The sequence below is a fragment of the Bombina bombina genome, chromosome 7 (assembly GCF_027579735.1).
Source record: "Bombina bombina isolate aBomBom1 chromosome 7, aBomBom1.pri, whole genome shotgun sequence".
Lineage (NCBI taxonomy): Eukaryota > Metazoa > Chordata > Amphibia > Anura > Bombinatoridae > Bombina > Bombina bombina.
Genome location: NC_069505.1, coordinates 499,403,770 through 499,431,690, shown reverse-complemented (window position 1 = coordinate 499,431,690; position 27,921 = coordinate 499,403,770). Strand labels below are relative to the sequence as shown.

Below are 27,921 nucleotides of genomic sequence, written 5' to 3'. Positions count from 1 at the left end.
TCTTAGATACAAGTTAGTCACAGAAGTAAAAAGTGTATTAATATAACAGTGTTGGTTTTGCAAAAAACTGGGGAATGGAAAATAAAGGGATTATCTATCTTTTTAAACAACAAAAATTCTGGTGTTGACTGTCCCTTTAATTAGAGATATATGTTTAATGGGTAAAGGGTCAGGACTATGTTGGAACAAGGTGGCCTAATGACAGTGATATGTTATGGCTTAAGTGTTGGTCCTTTGTAGTATTAAAGCAAACAAAGACACTGATAAAAGTTAAAAGTTAATCTGTGTAGAAGAAAAGTAATCACATGACAAAGAGTTGCTTAAGGGTTTATACTTACCTGACAGATAAGCAGAATATACATATTTAAAATATTTTGTTATTTTGCTTGGAGTCATTTAACACCACCCAGAACATTTTATTTGTAGGTGGAGTTACTGGAAATACCTATCTCATAGTTTTAGAAGTAAAAGTATATCTTAGCTATCTATCATGGACATCACAGGGTTTGGAACATTGCTCCTTCTGCTCATAACCAGCATTTTCATCTATATGACATGGAACCAAATGTACAAAAAACGTAACCTTCCTCCAGGTCCAACACCTCTACCGCTGATTGGAAATTTGCTACAGCTAAAGTTAGGTGAAATGGCCAGATCTCTTATGAAGGTTTGTGGTTGCTTTGTGGGATTTAACTTTATTTCTATTACATAATTATTGTTAAACTTAATGAGATAAGCTGTTCGTCTCATGCAGAAACAAAGTGACTTGGTCACATCACATGTTTAAATTAATTAAGGGTCAGACCCATATAGGACCAAATTTACTTAATTAAAGATATGTTTTATGGGTAAAATGTCAGGACTTTATTGAAAATAGGTGGTCTAATCACAGTGACATGTTTAATAGGTTAAAGTGTCAGCGCTTTGTAGAATTATGGCAACCTAATGAAAGTGATATAAGTTAAAGGGTTAAATCTTTGTAGAAGAAAAGTAATCAAATGACAAAGACACAATTAAAGGGATAGACCAAAGTAGAAACAATGAGACCTTATAACTGCAAGGCTTTTAATAGATTATAGCTGTATAAAAACAAAGTAACCTAAAGACAGTGGGGTTGATTTATTAAAGGGACAGTAAATACCAGCATTTTTGTTGTTTAAAAAGATAGATAATCCCTTTATTACCCATTCCCCAATTTTGCATAACTAACATAGTTATAATAATACACTTTTTACCTCTGTGATTACCTTGTATCTAAGCCTTTGCAAACTGCCCCCTTATTTCAGTTCTTTTGACAGACTTGCATTTTTAGCCAATCAGTGCTTGCTCTTAGGAGCTTCACGTGCCAGAGCTCAATGTTATCTATATGAAACACATGAACTAACGCCCTCTAGTGGTGAAAAACTGTCAAAATGCTTTCCGATTAGAGGCAGTCTTCAAGGTCTAAGAAATTAGCACATGAACCTCCTAGATTTAGCTTTCAACTAAGAATACCAAGAGAACAAAGCAAAATTGGTAATAAAAGTAAATTGGAAAGTTGTTTAAAATTACATGCCCTATTTAAATCATGAAAGATTTTTTGTGACTTTACTGTCCCTTTAAGCAGCGAATGCTACTTCCAACCCCCTTCGTTTCAGGTCCGCCTGAAACGGAAGTTAAGAAACAGCGGTCATAAGACCCCTGCTCCTGATCCGATACGAGCACAGGGCTTCCATGCAGTGCGAACGTGAGTTCGCTTTGCGGGCCACTTAAAATATGAGTTGAGCACAAATATCACGCTCTCCTCGTAATCTGGCCCTAAGTGTGCATGGTTTCATGCATAGACTCTGCACCAAGATCGCTTGATAAGCGCAGAAAATAATTTATTTCTGTTAAAGTAGACAAGATATATAACTCTATGAGATTTTCAAAGGGTGTGTCCCTTTAATGGAGCACAATGCAAATGCACTTTTCAACAGACTTTCTAATTCAACACCTCTAGGCACTTAATAAGTCCCCAAAAGGGCAATTTGGACATATTTAAAGGGATATGAAACCCAAAAAATTATTTTGTGATTCAGACAGAGCAGAAAGTTTCCAATTTACTTCTATTGTCAAATTTGCTTCATTCCCATGATATTCTGTGTTGAAGAGATACCTAGGTAGGCATCTGAAGTACTACATGACAGGAAATAGTGCTGCCCTCTATTGTTTTAGCAAATGGATAACATTCCTGGAAAACTGCTGCCATATAGTGCTCCAAATATGGCCTAGCTCCTAAGTTTATGTCCCTGCTTTTCAACAAAAGCTACCAAGAAAACAAAGAAAATAAGTTACATGCTCTATCTGAATCATGAAAAAAAAAGTTGGGTGTCATATCTCTTTAACAATATTTCAGGGCAATCTCCAAACAGTGTTATACCTTGCAAACATGTAAATCATGTATAAATGGCCACAGGAGGGGGTGAGACTAACTGTACACGCCCCCAAGGATTCAGAAATCTTTGAGATGTATAGGCTTAATAGGTAATAGCTTATAAGCCTATGCAGTGTCCTAAGGAGGAACTGGATCCAAAAAATGAATGCACTAATCAATTCTTGGCATGACGTTGTCATTTTTTTGCTATGATGGCTTAAATAAAGATTGATTAATTTTTATATGGTAGTGCTGCTATCCATTTTTCTTGGAATGACCAAGATGGGGGGTGCTGCATATATTTTATAGCATCTGGAAATTTCTAGTCAGCAGAAGGGTATTTTAGTGGTTTATCTCAGAACTCCTTTTCTGCTGTATTTGGGAAATTTCAGGAAGTCATCACAAGAAAATGTCTCCTGTTTATAAAATTCCCTTAAACTGAGAATGCATGGTGGTACCTGTTTTGGATGCAGTAGAGGGCTCCTAACAACCAGGAGGTGGCATAAAGAAACATAAAACACCACCATTCTACCATTCAGTCAATGAATTCAATGAGTTTTCAGCATTTTGAAGATCCACACATGTGGTATCCATCCAAATATTGTGTCAGTTTGAGGACAAACAGTTCCCAAAGTTATGACTAATTGGTGAGCACAATTTTTAACATATCCACACTGCTAAATATTGTATGGTATCTATGTTAAATGAGGACGGATTATTCATGTTTATTTACATATGCTTTGTACTTTTAGATCCTAATATATGTAAAGTTGTTTTTCAAAGGCTGTCAAAAGTGTAACTTGCATATTATATATTATCATAAGTAAAATGTAAATTTGCATTACCATAAATAAGGTTTAAACTGCATTGTGTATGTAATGTTAGGGTTGAAACAGTGCACAACAATGTATTTATCTCTCTCTTGCAGTTACAGCTTAAATAGTTGAAAACCGCCATTTTTTTGTTTCTTGTTTCATTCGGTGATTCAGGCTAGGGGGGAGATTTATCAAGCAGCCGATGCTGCTCGCTCTGCTCGAGGTTTCAGGTCGTAAGACCGCTGCTCCTTAACTTGTCCGCCACCTTTTAGGTGGCGGACTGCAATCATCCCGATCCGATCAGGATGATTGACACCCCATGCAAGTGGCCAATAGGCCGCAAATGTGCAGGGGGCGACAATGCACAAGCATTTCTTGTGAAATGCTTTTGCAATGATAAATGCCGACAGGGAATCATGTCCGCCTGGTATTTAAAAAATAGACCCATATATGTTAAAAGGTTCCTTTTGACCCCCAATTTGTATTCCTAATAATAATGATAATGAATGGTACAGACAAGGGTTGTCAGAGAGAGAAGATGGTTGATACCAATATACCCATGAAAAAAGTTGTTAAGATAAAAATTGTATGCAATGACCTGCACACTATGAGTTGGGAATTCCATGCAGGGCCGCCACTAGCAATTTTGGAACCCCTTAATAAACCATTGACCAAGGCCCCCCTCCCCCTTTTCACCTGTGTCATTTTTGGCCGAGTGACTATCGTATGTGCACACTTTATTCAAGTGTAGTCAAACTTAAAAATATTGTTTCACAATAGTAAAACACACTCAGAAATATTCACATACACTGAGACCCATACACACTCATACAGACCCCTATAGAAACACACACAGAGACACTCAGCTCACATTGACCTGACAACTAATGAGTTAGACTATATTTTTTTGTCAAAAACCAAAGCAAAACAAAATAAAAACAATAAGGATTGCAAGACAAATATGGAGTTCTAATTATCTTGGCAAGGAATATGCCTATATGATACCAATATTATGTGGTGGCTAAAAGCAAGCCCCCTGAACTGCTTAAACACTGATTTAAAGGTTGAGGGGTTTAGTGGTAGGTTGGTAACTTCTAGAAAAGTCTGTATAACTTTTGAGACTATTCAGCAGTAAGGTCAAACTGTGCTAAAAAGGAACAAACACTGAAAACAAACACTCAGGCACACATTTACACAGACATCCACAGAACAATTCACACACAGTCACCCACAAAAAACTAAGGCACAGACACACGCTCACAGAAACACCCACACACTAACACCAACAGAAAGGGGTAAATGTTCCATATGTCGAGCGGACATGATTTGCTATAGCCAATCATGTCCGCTCAACATCGCTAAATGCCAACATTATACACTGTCAGCATTTTTCATTGGACAAGCATTTCTAGTTAAATGCTTGTGCAATGCCGCCCCCCAGCTTACTGGCGGCCAAGTGGCCACAAGCAGGGACTGTCAATCATCTAGATCATATGACCACTACTTCTTAACTTGCAAGCCTGAAACAATGGGAATCTGAAGCAGCATTTGCTGCCTCACAAACGGAGCCCAAAGACTCAAATACAAACACTCACACATACACTAAAAACAAACACACCCAGACAAGGGTACCCCCCCCCCCGAATTTGCAAGCCTATTGCTGCATGGCTTTCTGGGACTTTCCAGCTGTGCAGCCTGTGGGCCAGCCCCTCCTGATTAAACGTCTAATCCAGCTGTCAGCAGCAGTCAGAGGGGGACCCATGGAGACCCCAAAACCAGAAAGCCAGCACCCTATCAGGTCCCTGGACTACCAATCTCCTGCCATGACTGCAGTACCCCCTTTCACCATCTGAAAGCATCCCTGATTCCAGGGCATAGATATCCCACAAGATCTCTTTTAAGTTGCTCAAGATAAATCATTAATATTGGAATAAGCTGCATTAATAGGCAATTGCTTTACAAGGTACATGACACTGATTTAAAACATTTAAAACGCCTAGATTTAGAGTTTTGCGGCCAAGGGGGTGCGTTAGCTACGCATGCTTTTTTCCCCCCGCACCTTTTAAATACTGCTGGTATTTAGAGTTTACAGAATGGCAGGGTTTTCAGCGCGTTAGGCTCCAAAAAGGGAGCGTAGAGCATAATTTAACACCACTGCAACTCTAGATACCAGCGGTGCTTACGGACGCGGCCAGCTTCAAAAACGTGCTCGTGCACGATTCCCCCATAGGAAACAATGGGGCTGTTTGAGCTGAAAAAAAACCTAACAGCTGCAAAAAAGCCGCGTTCAGCTCCTAACGCAGCCCCATTGTTTCCTATGGGGAAACACTTCCTACGTCTGCACCTAACACCCTAACATGTACCCCGAGTCTAAACACCCCTAACCTTACACTTATTAACCCCTAATCTGCCGACCCGCTATCGCTGACACCTGCATATTTTTTTAACCCCTAATCTGCTGCTCCGTAAACCGCCGCTACTTACATTATCCCTATGTACCCCTAATCTGCTGCCCCTAACACCGCCGACCCCTATATTATATTTATTAACCCCTAATCTGCCGCCCCCAACGTCGCCTCCACCTAACTATACTTATTAACCCCTAATCTGCCGACCGGACCTGAGCGCTACTATAATAAATGTATTAACCCCTAATCCGCCTCACTCCCGCCTCAATAACCCTATAAGAAATAGTATTAACCCCTAATCTGCCCTCCCTAACATTGCCGACACCTAACTTCAAGTATTAACCCCTAATCTGCCGATCGGAGCTCACCGCTACTCTAATAAATTTTTTAACCCCTAAAGCTAATTCTAACCCTAACCCTAACACCCCCCTAAGTTAAATATAATTTTATTCTAACGAAATAAATTAACTCTTATTAAATAACTTATTCCTATTTAAAGCTAAATACTTACCTGTAAAATAAACCCTAATATAGCTACAATATAAATTATAATTACATTGTAGCTATTTTAGGATTTATATTTATTTTACAGGCAACTTTGTAATTATTTTAACCAGGTACAATAGCTATTAAATAGTTAAGAACTATTTAATAGTTACCTAGTTAAAATAATAACAAAATTACCTGTAAAATAAATCCTAACCTAAGTTACAAGTAAACCTAACACTACACTATCAATAAATTAATTAAATAAAATACCTACAATTATCTACAATTAAACCAAACACTAAACTATCAATAAATAAATTAAATACAATTCCTACAAATAAATAAAATTAAATAAACTAACTAAAGTACAAAAAATAAAAAAGAACTAAGTTACAAAAAATAAAAAATTATTTACAAACATTAGAAAAATATTACAACAATTTTAAACTAATTACACCTACTCTAAGCCCCCTAATAAAATAACAAAGCCCCCCAAAATAAAAAAATGCCCTACCCTATTCTAAATTACAAAAGTTCAAAGCTCTTTTACCTTACCAGCCCTTAAAAGGGCCCTTTGCGGGGCATGCCCCAAAAAATTCAGCTCTTTTGCCTGTGAAAAAAAACATACAATACCCCCCCCCCCCAACATTACAACCCACCACCCACATACCCCTAATCTAACCCAAACCCCTCTTAAATAAACCTAACACTAAGCCCGGGTTCACCGATCGATCCAGAAGAGCTCCTCCGATGTCTTTATCCAAGCCCATCCTCCGATGTCCATGATCCGAGTGAAGTCTTCATCCAAGCGGATGATTGTAGGTAGCTGGCGGCGACATTGTGGGGGGCAGGTTAGGGGTTAATAATTATAATATAGGGGTCGGCGGTGTTAGGGGCAGCAGATTAAGGGTACATAAGTATAACGTAGGTGGCTGTCGGCAGATTAGGGTTAAAAAAATTTAATCGAGTGGCGGCGATGTGGGGGGACCTCGGTTTAGGGGTACATAGGTAGTTTATGGGTGTTAGTGTACTTTAGAGCACAGTAGTTAAGAGCTTTATGAACCGGCGTTAGCCCAGAAAGCTCTTAACTACTGACTTTTTTCTGCGGCTGGAGTTTTGTCGTTAGAGTTCTAACTCTCACTCCAACCACGACTCTAAATACCGGAGTTAGAAAGATCCCATTGAAAAGATAGGATACGCAATTGACGTAAGGGGATCTGCGGTATGGAAAAGTCGCGTCTGGAAAGTGAGCGTTAGACCCTTTAATCACTGACTCCAAATACCTGAGGGCGGTAAAAACCAGCGTTAGGAGCCTCTAACGCTGGTTTTCACGGCTACCGCCCAACTCTAAATCTAGGCCATAGTGTGCTGTCAGCATGTAATTGGGTGCCAAATTATGGTTTATGTGTGAGCTATCCAAAAATTAAAATGGAATATTAATGAATGTTTTAGTTTTTTTCCATTAACAGATGATTTATGTAAAGATGACTACTTTTTTATTTCTCCTGTTGAAAAAAAAAATACATTATAGTTATTAATTCACTTGCATATATCAGGGGCGCGATCCGATATAGATCGCAGTTTGCGGCGCAAGCGAGGGAACCCGCGTCGCCCGCAGTTTCAGCTCGCAACTCGAGCTATCCCATATATGTCGCCGTCAGATGCTAACGTGCCGTAAGTCTGACAAACCAGCGATGTCCAGAAATCTGCGCAAGTACAAATTTCTGGCGTCGCCAGTGACTTGCGGCACGTTAGAAACTGCCGGCGCCTACAAAACCTGACAAAAGTCTAAATCACCCGCACTGTCTAACACGCCTCCCTAACATAGCCCGACAAGTCTAACACGCCTCCCTAACATAGCCCGACACGTCTAACCCTCTATCCGCTATCCCCCCTCACTAGCCTAACAATAAAATATGTATTAACCCCTTAACCGCCGCTACCTAATAAAGTTATTAACCCCTAAACCGGCGCCAGCTATATTAAATCTATAACCCCCTAAAGTGAGCCCCTAACACCGCCGCCATCTACCTTACCTACCCACTAAAGTGAGCCCCTACCCCGCCGCTATCTATTTTAAAATTATTAACCCCTAATCTAATCCCCCCTACCCCGCCGCCATCTATATTAAATTATTCAACCCCTAAAATACTAAACTATCCCTACCACTAAACCTAAGTCTAACCCTACAAATAGCCCTGAAAAGGGCTTTTTGCGTGGCATTGCCCCAAAGTAACAGCTCTTTTGCCAGCCCTTAAAAGGGCTTTTTGCGGGGCATGCCCCAAAGTAACAGCTCTTTTGCCAGCCCTTAAAAGGGCTTTTTGCGTGGCATTGCCCCAAAGTAACAGCTCTTTTGCCAGCCCTTAAAAGGGCTTTTGGCGGGGCTTTGTCACAAAGTAAACAGCTCTTTTGCCTACAATCTACATACCCCTACACCGCGGCCACCTATAATAAATGTATTAACCCCTAATCTAATCCCCCTACACCGCCGCCAGCTATATTAACTAAATTAACCCTAATTATATTAGGATTAATATAGTTAATATAGTTATTATATTATATATATTAACTATATGAACCCTAATTATATTAGGGTTCATATAGTTAATATCGTTATTATATTATATATATATATATTAAGTATAATAACCCTATCTAACTCTAACATCCTAACTAAACTCTTATTAAAATAAATCTAATATTAATATTATTAATTAAAATATTCCTATTTAAATCTAAATACTTACCTATAAAATAAACCCTAAGATAGCTACAATATAATTAATAATTACATTATAGCTATGTTAGGGTTTATATTTATTTTTACAGGTACATTTTTAATTATTTTAACTAGGTATAATAGCTATTAAATAGTTATTAACTATTTAATAGCTACCTAGTTAAAATAATTACCCAATTACCTGTAAAATAAATCCTAACTTAAGTTACAAATACACCTACACTATCAATAAATTAAATAAACTACAAATATCTATCTAAAAATACAATTAAATAAACTAAACTAAATTACAAAAAACAAACAAACCCTTAAAATACAAAAAATAAAAAAAAGATTACAAGATTTTTAAGCTAATTACACCTATTCCCCCTAATAAAACAATAAAGCCCCCCAAAATAAAAAAAATTCCCTGCCCTATTCTAAATTAAAACAAGTTCAAAGCTCTTTTACCTTACCAGCCCTTAAAAGGGCCTTTTGTGGGGGCATGCCCCAAAGAAAACTGCTCTTTTGCCTGCAAAAAAAACCCACAATACCACCCCCCAACATTACAACCCACCACCCACATACCCCTAATCTAACCCAAACCCCCCTTAAATAAACCTAACACTACCCCCCTGAAGATCTCCCTACCTTGTATTCACCCAGCCGGGCCGAACCGATCCAGGTGATGTGTTCCAGCAAGCGGCAGTGAAGTCTTCATCCATCCGGGCGATGTCTTGAAGCAAGCGGCAGAGAGTCTTCTTCTATCGGCGACGTCTTCAAGCAAATCGGCATCTTCAGTCTTCTTACTTCGCTCCTCCGCCGCGGAGCATCCTTCCGGCACAACGACTTCCCGACGAATGAGGTTCCTTTAAATGACGTCATCCAAGATGGCGTCCGCCGAATTCCGATTGGCTGATAGGATTCTATCAGCCAATCGGAATTAAGTTAGAAAAATCTGATTGGCTGATTCAATCAGCCAATCAGATTCAAGTTCAATCCGATTGGCTGATTGGTTCAGCCAATCGGATTGAACTTGAATCTGATTGGCTGATTGAATCAGCCAATCAGATTTTTCTAACTTAATTCCGATTGGCTGATAGAATCCTATCAGCCAATCGGAATTCGGCGGACGCCATCTTGGATGACGTCATTTAAAGGTACCTCATTCGTCGTTCAGTCGTCGGCCGGGATGGAAGCTCCGCGGTGGCGGAGCGAAGAAAGAAGATTGAAGATGCCGCTTCATGGAAGATGCTGCCGGAAGGAAGAAGACTTTGCTGCCGCTTGGAGGAAGACGTCGCTGGAGGAAGAATTCTTCTTTGCCGCTTGGAGGAAGACGTCGCCGGAGGAAGAATTCTTCTTTGCCGCTTTGAGCAAGACATCGCCCGGATCGGATGAGGAGTTCGGCCCGGTGTGGTGAAGACAAGGTAGGGAGATCTTCAGGGGGGTAGTGTTAGGCTTTTTTAAGGGGGGTTTGGGTGGGTTTAGAATAGGGGTATGTGGGTGGTGGGTTGTAATGGGGGGGATATTGTATATGTTTTTAAATGCAAAAGAGCTGCATTCTTTGGGGCATGCCCCACAAAAGGCCCTTTTAAGGGCTGGTAAGGTAAAGAGCTTTGAACTTTTTTTAATTTAGAATAGGGCAGGGAAATTTTTTTTATTTTGGGGGGCTTTATTATTTTATTAGGGGGCTTAGAATTGGTGTAATTAGCTTAAAAATCTTGTAATCTTTTTTTATTTTTTGTAATTTAGTGTTTGTTTGTTTTTTGTAATTTAGTTTAGTTAATTTAATTGTATTTTTAGATAGATATTTGTAGTTTATTTAATTTATTGATAGTGTAGGTGTATTTGTAACTTAGGTTAGGATTTATTTTACAGGTAATTGGGTAATTATTTTAACTAGGTAGCTATTAAATAGGTAATAACTATTTAATAGCTATTAGACCTAGTTAAAATAATTAACAATTTACCTGTAAAATAAATATTAACCCTAACATAGCTACAATGTAATTATTAATTATATTGTAGCTATCTTAGGGTTTATTTTATAGGTATGTATTTAGATTTAAATAGGAATATTTTAGTTTATAATATGAATTAGATTAATTTAATATAAATTTAGTTAGGGGTGTTAGGGTTAGATAGAGTTAATATAGTTAATATAAATACTATAGTAACTATATTAACTATATTAACCCTAATATAATTAGGGTTAATATAGTTAATATATGTAATGTAATACCTATATTAACTATAATATACTTAGGGTTAATATAGATAATATAGCTGGCGGCGGGGTAGGTAGATTAAATTAGGGGTTAATAATTTTAATATAGATGGCGGCGGTGTAAGGGGCTTACATTAGGGGTTAATAATATTAATATAGATGGCGGCGGTGTAGGGGGATTAGATTAGTGGTTAATAATTTTTATATAGGTGGCGGCGGTGTAAGGGGTCAGATTAGGGGATAGATAAGGTAGATGGCGGCGGTTTTAGGGGTTCACATTAGACGATAGATAAGGTAGATTGCGGCGGTTTTAGGGGCTTACAGTAGGGGGTTGGTTTATGTAGATGGCGGCGGGGTCCGGGAGCGGCGGTTTAGGGGTTAATAACTTTATTAGGGATTTCGGGGGGTGGGGGGGGATCGCGGTTGACAGGTAGCTAGACATTGCGCATGCGTTAGGTGCTAGGTTTTATTTAGCAGATCGCGGTTGACAGGTAGAAAGACATTGCGCATGCGTTAGGTGTTAGGTTTATTTTCTAGTTAGTTTAGGGAGTTACGGGGCTCCAATAGTCAGCGTAAGGCTTCTTACGGCTGCTTTTTGTGGCAAGGTGAAAATGGAGTAAGATTTCTCCATTTTCGCCACGTAAGTCCTTACGCTGCATATTTGATACCAAACTGCGCTGGTTTGGTATACCTGCCTATGGCCCAAAAAACTACGGGCGACGGCAGAAATATACGCGCGTAACTTCTAGGTTACGCCGTATATGTGATACCAAACCAGCGTAAATATTGGCGTCGCCGGCTTTTGCGGGCGACGATTTTTATCGGATCGACCCCCAGGAATGAAAAACATAACCGCTCAAAACATAAATATTTGTTGAAAGTATATTTTGAGTAATTACATATGAGATGTACCTTTAATATAAATGAAATGTATGCCATATTTAAGTTAACCTTTTAAGTTTTATGAACATAGCTTAATTTAAAATATAAAATTAAATCTATGAGATAAGAAGTACGATTGCACAGTCAGACTCCATTTTGTTACTCAGATGTACACACAGAATAAATAGGGTTATCTAACATGAAAGTCCTAACTGCACAATTAACCTAAAGGGTCAAACTTTAAACTTTCATGATTCAGATAGGGCATGCAATTTTAAAACAACTTTCTAATTTTTGCCATAAAATTTTCTTTGTTTGTTTGGTATTCTTTGTTGAAAGCTAAACCTAGGTAGGTTCATATGCTAATTTATAAGTCCTTGGAGTCCGCCTCTTATCACTGTGCATTTTGACATTTTTTCACAGCTAGACAGTGTTAGCTAATGTGTGAAATATATATAATATCGTGCTAACTCCAGTGGAGTTATTTATGAGTCAGCACTGATTGGCTAAAATGCAAGTCTGTCAAAAGAACTGAAATAAGGGGGCAGTCTGCAGAGGCTTAGATATAAGGTAATCACAAAAGTAAAAAAGTATATTAATATAACAGTATTGGTTATGCAAAACTGGGGAATGGATAATAAAGGGATTATTTATCTATTTAAACAATAATAATTCTGGAGTAGACTGTCTCTTTAAATCATTATATATCTCATGGCAATGAATTCACTACACATAAATCTAACTTTTACTCCCATTTGGTGCCAAACCTCATTACTGTGTGGTGTATAGAACAAACTAATCTCATTGGTAAAACCAGAAGTGACTGAATTGTTTGCAAAACCGGAAGTGATGTTTACATTCCCAATAAGGCATTTTTTGCATGTCATTAGTATATCTGTAACATAAGAGTATAAAAAAGTGTTATAACTAAATATATATAATACATCCTATTACTTACAGTGTTCAATATTACCATTTAACTCATATGCGAAAGAAGAATTACATAAGTATGAATAATCTCTATCTGTGAATAAAAAATATGGATGATATTGGATAATGGGTATTTTTTTGCACAAAGAGGAGTGGTATAATCTTAGGTGGGAGTTGTGACCCCAAAACATCACTCTTTTTGTTTAAACAACTCTCAAAAGGCTTTTCAAGGGGTGTATTCCTGGAATGAAAAACAAAACAAATTTTGATAACAAAACTATTATTTGAAATAATTATAAACCACTGTTTTGCATGTAGATCTTTTGAAATGCAGTGCATGCATAAAAAATGAATCTGATGTTCCTTTAATACTCCCCAACCTTTGAAAACATATTAAAATCTGACCATAGACTTTAATTGGTTAGGGGTAAATGTAGTAAAGTCATATTTAGATATTTACCATAATCCCTTTGTGATCTATTTTACAGCTTCAGGACCAGTATGGCCCAGTCTATACATTGTACTTTGGCTTGCGGCCTGTGGTTTTCATTTGTGGATATCAGGCAGTGAAGGAAGCCCTTGTTGACCATGCAGAAGAATTTGGAGTCCGTGGAAGAGTTCCTACAATTGACAAATTTACACAGGGATATGGTGAGTAAACCATTTATTAAGATAATGTATTAGATACTGTTGATTTATTTAGTGTATTTTGTTGTATACAGAAAAATGTATGTTGCCCTTAACCCCTTAAGAACCAAGGCCATTTTTCAATTTCTTTCCCTTAAGGACCAGGGCTATTTTTACATTTCTGCGGTGTTTGTGTTTAGCTGTAATTTTCCTCTTACTCATTTACTGTACCCACACATATTATATACCGTTTTTCTCCCCATTAAATGGACTTTCTAAAGATACCATTAGTTTCATTATATCTTATAATTTATATAAAAAAATTATAAAATATGAGGAAAAAATGGAAAAAAAACACACTTTTTCTAACTTTGACCCCCAAAATCTGTTACACATCTACAACCACCAAAAAACACCCATGCTAAATAGTTTCTAAATTTTGTCCTGAGTTTAGAAATACCCAATGTTTACATGTTCTTTGCTTTTTTTGCAAGTTATAGGGCAATAAGTACAAGTAGCACTTTTCTATTTCCAAACCACTTTTTTTCAAAATGAGCGCTAGTTACATTGGGACACTGATATCTTTCAGGAATCCCTGAATATCCCTTGAGATGTATATATTTGTTTTTAGAAGACATCCCAAAGTATTGATCTAGGCCCATTTTGGTATATTTCATGCCACCATTTCACCGCCAAATGAGATCAAATAAAAAAAATTGTTCACTTTTTCACAAATTTTTTCAGAAACTTTAGGTTTCTCACTGAAATTATTTGCAAACAACTTGTGCAATTATGGCATAAATGGTTGTAAACACTTCTCTGGGATCCCCTTTGTTCAGAAATAGCAGACATATATGGCTTTGGCGTTGCTTTTTGGTAATTAGAAGGCCGCTAAATGCCACTGCGCACCACACGTGAATTATGCCCAGCAGTGAAGGGGTTAATTAGGGAGCATGTAGGGAGCTTGTAGGGTTAATTTTAGCTTTAGTGTAGTAGACAGCCCCAAGTATTGATCTAGGCCCATCTTGGTATATTTCATGCCACCATTTCACCGCCAAATGCGATCAAATGAAAAAAAAGTAAAATTTTTCACAATTTTAGGTTTCTCACTGAAATTATTTTCAAACAGCTTGTGCAATTATGGCACAAATGGTTGTAAAAGCTTCTCTGGGATCCCCTTTGTTCAGAAATAGCAGACATATATGGCTTTGGCGTTGCTTTTTGGAAATTAGAAGGCCGCTAAATACTGCTGCGCATCACACGTGAATTATGTCTAGCAGTGAAGGGGTTAATTTGGTAGCTTGTAGGGAGCTTGCAGGGTTAATTTTAGCTTTAATGTAGAGATCAGCCTCCCACCTGACACATCACACCCCCTGATCGCTCCCAAACAGCTCTCTTCCCTCCCCCACCCCACATTTGTCCCCGCCATCTTGGGTACTGGCAGCTGTCTGCCAGTACCCAGTTTACTTAAAAAGAAAACTGCTTTTTTATATATATATATATATATATATATATATATATATATATATATATTTTTTTTTTTCTGTAGTGTAGCTTCCCCCCAGCCAAAGAGCAACCCCCCACCCCCACCCAGATCCCTTAGATGCCTTTTTGAAATTATTTTGTTCCCCACTCTATTTCACTTTTTCTTTTTATATTTCTTTTTTTTTTTTAAAAATAATTTTTATTGAGGTAATATGGCAAACATAAATATATTCTCAGGAAGAAACATCATGGCAACATGCCCATTTGATATACATCAGACTTTACATGTTAAATAGAACAAGCATGCCCTCACATCTGCACATTCTAAGTAAATCCGAACCCAAAGGTACAGTGTCTGGCCATGGATATTACCCCATTTTACATAAGTACATGTTCAAACGGACAATTAACATGTGTTTAGACAAACAGCTCAATATAAGCCTAATTTCGATGCCCAATTCTTGACATATACGGGCTTATACTTGTCCATATTATAGTTAGCATAACTTATAACTAAGCAACACGACACATGAAAATAATCAGATAGAAATCCAATTTAAGTGTCACCTGGGATGAACTTACTTCTCAACTATAACTGGTACGAGAGCTTATGATATATAGTTATGAACAAACCATCTCCAGGTGAATCTATAACATAGATAGATATTGAATAAATGGTTTCTAAATCTGTGAAAGGTTTCCCTAACCATTAGTCCAATAAATCAAGGGACCCTAAATATTATGGGAGAAACATCAGGGCATATCCATATAGAAGATACTAATTGCAAACCTAACCTATTTCCTCAATACTAAATAGTGGAAGGGGCAACATAAATGGGAGTAGCTCTAAGCAAATATAGGCTGCAAGAACAGACATCAGGCTTTTGGGCCTTCATAGCGTTTTTTACACAATGTATAAAGCAAAGGGCATAACCGCCATACTAGCAAACCAGCAGACCTGTGAATAATCAGTGATTACAGTTTAGAGCCGTTAATACAGTCCCAAGTCTCTACTGTTCCCAGCTAACTCTCCACAGCCGGTAGGATGCGTTGACGTAGACCAGGCCGTAGTAAAAATGTGAGTGCGTGGTATTGGCAAATGCTCGGATACAGGCCTGCTCCCCAGCCCGCCAGCAAAGCGAACATGCCTCCTCCGCTAGCCGACTCCAGCCCTGAAAAGTCCCCAGAGTCCCAGTTCCTTAAGATGGTAGGCTACAATAGGGGCCAGCCACAAATCCTCCAGCATGCGTCGGTGGAGGTACCTGGCTGAGATTGTGTAGGCAGCTGCACAGCAACAGTCTATCTGCAGCTTTTGTTTTTGCACACCAGCAGGGCCGCATGTAAGGGAGCCGGCCGCTCTCCCCACCCCAACCCCACCAGTCACCTCAGTTTGGCTGTTTCCAACAAGGTAGGCAACGTCTGATTCTGCCGTGGACCATGTATTGATGGGGGACTCTCTGCCAGCTGTCATACAGATCCCCATTGTCGGCGCGTCCCGGACCCGCGGGACCAATGATCCATCCGCTTCTTCCGGAATTAAGTCAACGGCACCAACTTTTTGCTGCTTCATGCTAGGTAAGTCATAACGGATGAGCACAACTTCGGCACTCGGCATAGCCTCCCTCTCCGATTCTGCACATTTATTTTGCGATCCAATTATTTCCATGAGACGGTCAAAGCTTTTGTTAAATTGCTTCTCAGACTCCGCAAATAAAGCTTGCAATTTGGTGTGTAGGTCCTCCTCCATGATCAAAGATATATTCTCTTCAGGATCGTTAAATTGGTTGATGTACAGAGATAGTTAATCTGCTCTGCTAACCCGGTTCCCCCGGGGGGGGGTGCTGAGATCTCTCTCCACGAGAGCCGCCAACAGACCTCAACGGTCCGGTCTGAAAAGCCCTGTTCTGTTCACAAATTATATATTCCAGCTTGGCACAGTAGTTGAAAGATATTTAGGTACACTTTAGCACTGGATGGCTGATAGATATCCAATTTACAAGGCGGATTGTAAACTGACTTTACAGAGCTCTCAGTTTGTCGACCATCTTGGGTCCTTGCCCGGACACGCCCCTTCTTTTTACATTTCTGTAGTGTAGCCGTTCCCACCCGCTTCCACCCTGTGCACACGCCCGCCCCCGCCCTCCCGTGCACGTGTGCGCGCCTCCGTGCGCGCTCCCGACAGTCACGCCCGTGATCCTGCCCCCCTCCACGTCATAGCACACATCGATGGCCGCCTACCCGCCTCCCACTGCAGCTCCCACCCACCAACGATACCGGCCATCGATGTCCGGTGCAGAGAGGGCCACAGAGTGGCTCTCTCTGCATTGGATGGCCAACGGGTGTTATTGCAGGATGCCTCGATATCGAGGCATCACTGCAATAACCGGAAAGCGTCTGGAAGCGAGCAGGATCGCTTCCAGACAATTTAAACCCCTAATGTTGTACAGGGTATGTCGCTGGTGTTTTAAGACCAGGTTGTGTGCGACGTACCCTGTACGACATGCGTTGTTAAGGGGTTAACTTATTTCCTTCATTTTGGACATTAGTCACAATAAATGGTTTCAGATCTTCATTCAAAGTTTAATAAAAGACAAAGAACCTGAGTAAACATAACATTTTTTTTTTTTTTTCAATAATAATAATTAGAATGATTATAATTATTATTATTTAAAGAAAAACAAATCCAACACAAACTGTCCCTGTGGCAGAAAGTATCTACCCGCTTAGTTACTCAATCAATGTATTAAACAAATGTTGTTGATCTTTGGATTTGAATAGAGCAGACACAACCAGGCTGTATTCCTGCCAGCCATGTGGAATTTAAACAAAAAGTTAAAAAGACAATAGCGCTTCCCTAAACCGTTAATATGGTACCGTAATTTGTATCATTTTGCATGTATACCAGTAATACCAAATGTGATGAAGCAATTCACTCAGTCCACAGCAACTGCCCCAAAATTGGTAGGAATGTCCCAATAATCTTAAATGGGAATCTTGATATCAAATCGTGTCACCGACCTTGAAATTGTGAGTGAGTCCCTAGTCGAAACCAAAAAAAAAGTGGAAAGATGAAAATGAGCTAGTTGATTCCACAATATACAGTGGTCGTATCCCCAAAGCCGTTGTTTGTGGTAGCAATGAGGCTGCTGCTCTTTATGAACGAAGGGTCTCTGTTGACTCCCTCCCAATGAAATGCTAGAAAAAATGAAAAAAGACAAGAGCGCAAAAGAGCCTCTCTAAGGGTAAAAGTTTTACTATGCACTTAATATAGCGCAAAACACAAAAATATACGTAGAAGAATTAAAATAAAACAAGCAGTGTGTGACAATATCACCATATGTTTCTCCCCGGCAAGCAAAGGTCAGTCTTTGCAGTTTGCAGATAGCCGTTTAAACTTCCGGATTTACTGCCAGCAGGACGACTTGTATGTATCTGGTATCAATCCAGACTTTTTCAAGAGGATTGTTACACACATTTGAACAAGCTCACAAAAAAATAATATTGTAAGAATGCCTGCACTTATGATATAGTAGAGAAAAAAGTTGTACCTAACAGTTACAAAATGCTTATCATTTAAGTTAAAGGGACTCTCAAGTCAAATTTAAACTTTCATGATTCAGATAGAGCAGCAATTTTAAACAACTTTTCAATTTACTTCCATTAACAAAATGTGCACAGTCTTTTTATATTTACATTTTCTGAGTCACCAACTCCTACGGAGCATGTGCAAGAATTCACTGACTATACGTATTGTGATTGGCTGATGGCTGTCATATGATGCAGTAGGAGTGGAAATAGACATAACTTTGAAATTTGTCAGAAAAAATCTACTACACATTTGAAGTTCTTACTAAGTGCTATTATATTGTCTTTTTATTGTGCATTTGTTGATTATGCAAATCTACTGTATTTAAATAACCTCCAGATACTCATTAGGCCACTTATGGACATATATCTGCTGTGTGTTTAGTCATAGTGGATAGTTAAGGATAAGTCTAGGGGGCCAATTTACTAAGCAGCGGATGCTGCTCATTCTGCGCTAGCTGGAAGGCTCGCTGGAATTAGGAGTTAAGAAGCAGCGGTTGTAAGAACGCTTCTTCTGAACTCGTCCGCCACATCTGAGGTGCCGGACTGCAATTATATTGACACCCCCTGCTAGCGGCCGATTGGATTGAAATGATAATTGCCAACAGCGTATGCTGTCTGCATTTATCGATGTCGGGCAGACATGATCCTCTACAGCGAATCATGTCCACCCACCAGTTAATAAATCGGGCCCATGACGTCAATTTTTGAACCATGAGAAGAACTTTATACAATTATTTAATTAATCTGTGAGAATAGAATCCTTAAACCAATTATTCATAGCAAGAAGACATCTGTAGGTGAGGCTAATAATGTATGATAATAGGAATCTAAGGAATTAGATGAAGAGAAAAAAAAAATCTTGGGGGCAGGAAAGGCTATACGTATAGGGTACTATCAATAGCCAGTATGCACTAAATATAAGCAAGTGCCTAGCTGGAGTATTAAACCTCTAAAATAATATGAAATTATACTGTACACTGTGTATACCCTAAAATAATAATTTAGGAATTGAGCCATCTAGAAGTTGGGCCAAATGTTTAACAGATGTTACATATAGGTCATACATATAGGGAGGATAATTTTCATGTCTATATACACAGCTACCTCTAGATCTATACGTAGTATATATAGTAATGAGACAGCTCAGTACCACTAGGTATATACACAGCTATCTCTAGGTCTGTACACTTTATATATAGTAATGAGAGCTCAGTACCACTAGGTATATACACAGCTACCTCTAGCTCTATACACTTTATATATAGTAATGAGACAGCTCAGTACCACTAGCTATATACACAGCTACCTCTAGGTCTATACACTTTATATATAGTAATGAGACAGCTCAGTACCACTAGGTATATACACTGCTACCTCTAGATCTATACGTAGTATATATAGTAATGAGACAGCTCAGTACCACTAGGTATATACACAGCTACCTCTAGGTCTATACACTTTATATATAGTAATGAGACAGCTCAGTACCACTAGGTATATACACAGCTACCTCTAGGTCTATACACTTTATACATAGTAATGAGAGCTCAGTACCACTAGGTATATACACAGCTACCTCTAGGTCTATACACTTTATATATAGTAATGAGACAGCTCAGTACCACTAGGTATATACACAGCTACCTCTAGGTCTATACACTTTATATATAGTAATGAGACAGTTCAGTACCACTAGGTATATACACAGCTACCTCTAGGTCTATACACTTTATATATAGTAATGAGACAGCTCAGTACCACTAGGTATATACACAGCTACCTCTAGGTTTATACACTTTATATATAGTAATGAGAGAGCTCAGTACCACTAGGTATAAACACAGCTACCTCTAGGTCTATATACTTTATATATAGTAATGAGACAGCTCAGTACCACTAGGTATATACACAGCTACCTCTAGGTCTATACACTTTATATATAGTAATGAGAGAGTTCAGTACCACTTTTTGTATACACTGCTACCTCTAGGTCTATACACTTTATATATAGTAATGAGAGAGCTCAGTACCACTAGGTATATACACTGCTACCTCTAGGTCTATACACTTTATATATAGTAATGAGAGAGCTCAGTACCACTAGGTATATACACAGCTACCTCTAGGTCTATACACTTTATATATAGTAATGAGACAGCTCAGTATCACTAGGTATATACACAGCTACCTCTAGGTATATACACTTTATATATAGTAATGAGAGCTCAGTGCCACTAGGTATATACACAGCTACCTCTAGGTATATACACTTTATATATAGTAATGAGAGCTCAGTACCACTAGGTATATACACAGCTACCTCTAGGTATATACACTTTATATATAGTAATGAGAGCTCAGTGCCACTAGGTATATACACAGCTACCTCTAGGTATATACACTTTATATATAGTAATGAGAGCTCAGTACCACTAGGTATATACACAGCTACCTCTAGGTCTATGCACTTTATATATAGTAATGAGACAGCTCAGTACCACTAGGTATATACACAGCTACCTCTAGGTATATACACTTTATATATAGTAGTGAGACAGCTCAGTACCACTAGGTATATACACAGCTATCTCTAGGTCTATACACTTTATATATAGTAATGAGAGAGCTCAGTACCACTAGGTATAAACACAGCTACCTCTAGGTCTATATACTTTATATATAGTAATGAGACAGCTCAGTACCACTAGGTATATACACAGCTACCTCTAGGTCTATACACTTTATATATAGTAATGAGAGAGTTCAGTACCACTTTTTGTATACACTGCTACCTCTAGGTCTATACACTTTATATATAGTAATGAGAGAGTTCAGTACCACTATTTGTATACACTGCTACCTCTAGGTCTATACACTTTATATATAGTAATGAGAGAGCTCAGTACCACTAGGTATATACACTGCTACCTCTAGGTCTATACACTTTATATATAGTAATGAGAGAGCTCAGTACCACTAGGTATATACACAGCTATCTCTAGGTCTATACACTTTATATATAGTAATGAGACAGCTCAGTACCACTAGGTATATACACAGCTACCTCTAGGTATATACACTTTATATATAGTAATGAGACAGCTCAGTATCACTAGGTATATACACAGCTACCTCTAGGTATATACACTTTATATATAGTAATGAGAGCTCAGTACCACTAGGTATATACACAGCTACCTCTAGGTCTATGCACTTTATATATAGTAATGAGACAGCTCAGTACCACTAGGTATATACACAGCTACCTCTAGGTATATACACTTTATATATAGTAGTGAGACAGCTCAGTACCACTAGGTATATACACAGCTATCTCTAGGTCTATACACTTTATATATAGTAATAAGACAGCTCAGTATCACTAGGTATATACACAGCTACCTCTAGGTATATACACTTTATATATAGTAATGAGACAGCTCAGTACCACTAGGTATATACACAGCTACCTCTTGGTCTATACACTTTATATATAGTAATGAGACAGCTCAGTACCACTAGGTATATATAGTAATGAGACAGCTCAGTACCACTAGGTATATACACAGCTATCGCTAGGTCTATACACTTTATATATAGTAATGAGACAGCTCAGTACCACTAGGTATATACACAGCTACCTCTAGGTTTATACACTTTATATATAGTAATGAGAGAGCTCAGTACCACTAGGTATAAACACAGCTACCTCTAGGTCTATATACTTTATATATAGTAATGAGACAGCTCAGTACCACTAGGTATATACACAGCTACCTCTAGGTCTATACACTTTATATATAGTAATGAGAGAGTTCAGTACCACTTTTTGTATACACTGCTACCTCTAGGTCTATACACTTTATATATAGTAATGAGAGAGTTCAGTACCACTATTTGTATACACTGCTACCTCTAGGTCTATACACTTTATATATAGTAATGAGAGAGCTCAGTACCACTAGGTATATACACAGCTACCTCTAGGTCTGTACACTTTATATATAGTAATGAGACAGCTCAGTACCACTAGGTATATACACAGCTACCTCTAGGTCTATACACTTTATATATAGTAATGAGACAGCTCAGTATCACTAGGTATATACACAGCTACCTCTAGGTATATACACTTTATATATAGTAATGAGAGCTCAGTGCCACTAGGTATATACACAGCTACCTCTAGGTATATACACTTTATATATATAGTAATGAGAGCTCAGTACCACTAGGTATATACACAGCTACCTCTAGGTATATACACTTTATATATAGTAATGAGACAGCTCAGTATCACTAGGTATATACACAGCTACCTCTAGGTATATACACTTTATATATAGTAATGAGAGCTCAGTACCACTAGGTATATACACAGCTACCTCTAGGTCTATGCACTTTATATATAGTAATGAGACAGCTCAGTACCACTAGGTATATACACAGCTACCTCTAGGTATATACACTTTATATATAGTAGTGAGACAGCTCAGTACCACTAGGTATATACACAGCTATCTCTAGGTCTATACACTTTATATATAGTAATGAGAGAGCTCAGTACCACTAGGTATAAACACAGCTACCTCTAGGTCTATATACTTTATATATAGTAATGAGACAGCTCAGTACCACTAGGTATATACACAGCAACCTCTAGGTCTATACACTTTATATATAGTAATGAGAGAGTTCAGTACCACTTTTTGTATACACTGCTACCTCTAGGTCTATACACTTTATATATAGTAATGAGAGAGCTCAGTACCACTAGGTATATACACTGCTACCTCTAGGTCTATACACTTTATATATAGTAATGAGAGAGCTCAGTACCACTAGGTATATACACAGCTATCTCTAGGTCTATACACTTTATATATAGTAATGAGACAGCTCAGTACCACTAGGTATATACACAGCTACCTTTAGGTATATACACTTTATATATAGTAATGAGACAGCTCAGTATCACTAGGTATATACACAGCTACCTCTAGGTATATACACTTTATATATAGTAATGAGAGCTCAGTACCACTAGGTATATACACAGCTACCTCTAGGTCTATGCACTTTATATATAGTAATGAGACAGCTCAGTACCACTAGGTATATACACAGCTACCTCTAGGTATATACACTTTATATATAGTAGTGAGACAGCTTAGTACCACTAGGTATATACACAGCTATCTCTAGGTCTATACACTTTATATATAGTAATAAGACAGCTCAGTATCACTAGGTATATACACAGCTACCTCTAGGTATATACACTTTATATATAGTAATGAGACAGCTCAGTACCACTAGGTATATACACAGCTACCTCTTGGTCTATACACTTTATATATAGTAATGAGACAGCTCAGTACCACTAGCCATATACACAGCTAACTCTAGGTCTATACACTTTATATATAGTAATGAGAGCTCAGTACCACTAGGTATATACACAGCTACCTCTAGGTATATACACTTTATATATAGTAATGAGACAGCTCAGTACCACTAGGTATATACACAGCAACCTCTAGGTATATACACTTTATATATAGTAATGAGACAGCTTAGTACCACTTGGTATATACACAGCTACCTCTAGGTCTATACACTTTATATATAGTAATGAGACAGCTCAGTACCACTAGGTATATACACAGCTATCTCTAGGTCTATACACTTTATATATAGTAATGAGACAGCTCAGTACCACTAGGTATATACACAGCTACCTCTAGGTCTATACACTTTATATATAGTAATGAGACAGCTCAGTACCACTAGGTATATACACAGCTATCCCTAGGTCTATACACTTTATATATAGTAATGAGACAGCTCAGTACCACTAGGTATATACACAGCTACCTCTAGGTCTGTACACTTTATATATAGTAATGAGAGCTCAGTACCACTAGGTATATACACAGCTACCTCTAGGTCTATACACTTTATATATAGTAATGAGACAGGTCAGTACCACTAGGTATATACACAGCTACCTCTAGGTCTATACACTTTATATATAGTAATGAGACAGCTCAGTACCACTAGGTATATACACAGCTACCTCTAGGTATATACACTTTATATATAGTAATGAGACAGCTCAGTACCACTAGGTATATACACAGCTACCTCTAGGTCTATACACTTTATATATAGTAATGAGAGCTCAGTACCACTAGGTATATACACTTTATATATAGTGATGACACAGCTCAGTACCACTAGGTATATACACTGCTACCTCAAGGTCTATACACTTTATATATAGTAATGAGAGCTCAGTACCACTAGGTATATACACAGCTACCTCTAGGTCTATACACTTTATATATAGTAATGAGAGAGTTCAGTACCACTTTTTGTATACACTGCTACCTCTAGGTCTATACACTTTATATATAGTAATGAGAGAGTTCAGTACCACTAGGTATATACACTGCTACCTCTAGGTCTATACACTTTATATATAGTAATGAGAGAGCTCAGTACCACTAGGTATATACACTGCTACCTCTAGGTCTATACACTTTATATATAGTAATGAGAGAGCTCAGTACCACTAGGTATATACACTGCTACCTCTAGGTCTATACACTTTATATATAGTAATGAGAGCTCAGTACCACTAGTATATACACAGCTACCTCTAGGTATATACACTTTATATATAGTAATGAGAGCTCAGTACCACTAGGTATATACACAGCTACCTCTAGGTCTATGCACTTTATATATAGTAATGAGACAGCTCAGTACCACTAGGTATATACACAGCTACCTCTAGGTATATACACTTTATATATAGTAGTGAGACAGCTCAGTACCACTAGGTATATACACAGCTATCTCTAGGTCTATACACTTTATATATAGTAATAAGACAGCTCAGTATCACTAGGTATATACACAGCTACCTCTAGGTATATACACCTTATATATAGTAATGAGACAGCTCAATACCACTAGGTATATACACAGCTACCTCTTGGTCTATACACTTTATATATAGTAATGAGACAGCTCAGTACCACTAGCCATATACACAGCTACCTCTAGGTCTATACACTTTATATATAGTAATGAGAGCTCAGTACCACTAGGTATATACACAGCTACCTCTAGGTATATACACTTTATATATAGTAATGAGACAGCTCAGTACCACTAGGTATATACACAACAACCTCTAGGTATATACACTTTATATATAGTAATGAGACAGCTTAGTACCACTTGGTATATACACAGCTACCTCTAGGTCTATACACTTTATATATAGTAATGAGACAGCTCAGTACCACTAGGTATATACACAGCTATCTCTAGGTCTATACACTTTATATATAGTAATGAGACAGCTCAGTACCACTAGGTATATACACAGCTACCTCTAGGTCTATACACTTTATATATAGTAATGAGACAGCTCAGTACCACTAGGTATATACACAGCTATCCCTAGGTCTATACACTTTATATATAGTAATGAGACAGCTCAGTAACACTAGGTATATACACAGCTACCTCTAGGTCTGTACACTTTATATATAGTAATGAGAGCTCAGTACCACTAGGTATATACACAGCTACCTCTAGGTCTATACACTTTATATATAGTTATGAGACAGGTCAGTACCACTAGGTATATACACAGCTACCTCTAGGTCTATACACTTTATATATAGTAATGAGACAGCTCAGTACCACTAGGTATATACACAGCTACCTCTAGGTCTATACACTTTATATATAGTAATGAGAGCTCAGTACCACTAGGTATATACACTTTATATATAGTGATGACACAGCTCAGTACCACTAGGTATATACACTGCTACCTCAAGGTCTATACACTTTATATATAGTAATGAGAGCTCAGTACCACTAGGTATATACACAGCTACCTCTAGGTATATACACTTTATATATAGTAATGAGACAGCTCAGTACCACTAGGTATATACACAGCTACCTCTAGGTCTATACACTTTATATATAGTAATGAGACAGCTCAGTACCACTAGGTATATACACAGCTACCTCTAGGTCTATGCACTTTATATATAGTAATGAGACAGCTCAGTACCACTAGGTATATACACAGCTACCTCTAGGTCTATACACTTTATATATAGTAATGAGAGAGCTCAGTACCACTAGGTATATACACAGCTACCTCTAGGTATATACACTTTATATATAGTAATGAGACAGCTCAGTACCACTAGGTATATACACAGCTACCTCTAGGTCTATACACTTTATATATAGTAATGAGACAGCTCAGTACCACTAGGTATATACACAGCTACCTCTAGGTCTATACACTTTATATATAGTAATGAGACAGCTCAGTACCACTCGTTATATACACTTTATATATAGTAATGAGAGCTCAGTACCACTAGGTATATACACTGCTACCTCTAGGTCTATACACTTTATATATAGTAATGAGACAGCTCAGTACCACTAGGTATATACACTGCTACCTCTAGGTCTATACACTTTATATATAGTAATAAGAGCTCAGTACCACTAGGTATATACACAGCTACCTCTAGGTATATACACTTTATATATAGTAATGAGACAGCTCAGTACCACTAGGTATATACACAGCTACCTCTAGGTCTATACACTTTATATATAGTAATGAGACAGCTCAGTACCACAAGGTATATACACAGCTACCTCTAGGTCTATACACTTTAAGACAGCTCAGTACCACTAGGTATATACACAGCTACCTCTAGGTCTATACACTTTATATATAGTAATGAGACAGCTCAGTACCACTCGTTATATACACTTTATATATAGTAATGAGAGCTCAGTACCACTAGGTATATACACTGCTACCTCTAGGTCTATACACTTTATATATAGTAATAAGAGCTCAGTACCACTAGGTATATACACAGCTACCTCTAGGTATATACACTTTATATATAGTAATGAGACAGCTCAATACCACTAGGTATATACACAGCTACCTCTAGGTCTATACACTTTATATATAGTAATGAGACAGATCAGTACCACTAGGTATATACACAGCTACCTCTAGGTCTATACACTTTATATATAGTAATGAGACAGCTCAGTACCACTAGGTATATACACAGCTACCTCTAGGTCTATACACTTTATATATAGTAATGAGACAGGTCAGTACCACTAGGTATATACACAGCTACCTCTAGGTATATACACTTTATATATAGTAATGAGACAGCTCAGTACCACTAGGTATATACACAGCTACCTCTAGGTATATAAACTTTATATATAGTAATGAGACAGCTCAGTACCACTAGCTATATACACAGCTACCT

General features: G+C 37.9%; 1 pseudogene; it reads left to right on the top strand.

The window, feature by feature from the left end:
* The first annotated feature begins 482 nt into the window (after positions 1–482).
* Positions 483–27,921, top strand: part of LOC128666875 (cytochrome P450 2G1-like) — a 174,227-nt pseudogene continuing 146,788 nt past the window's right edge.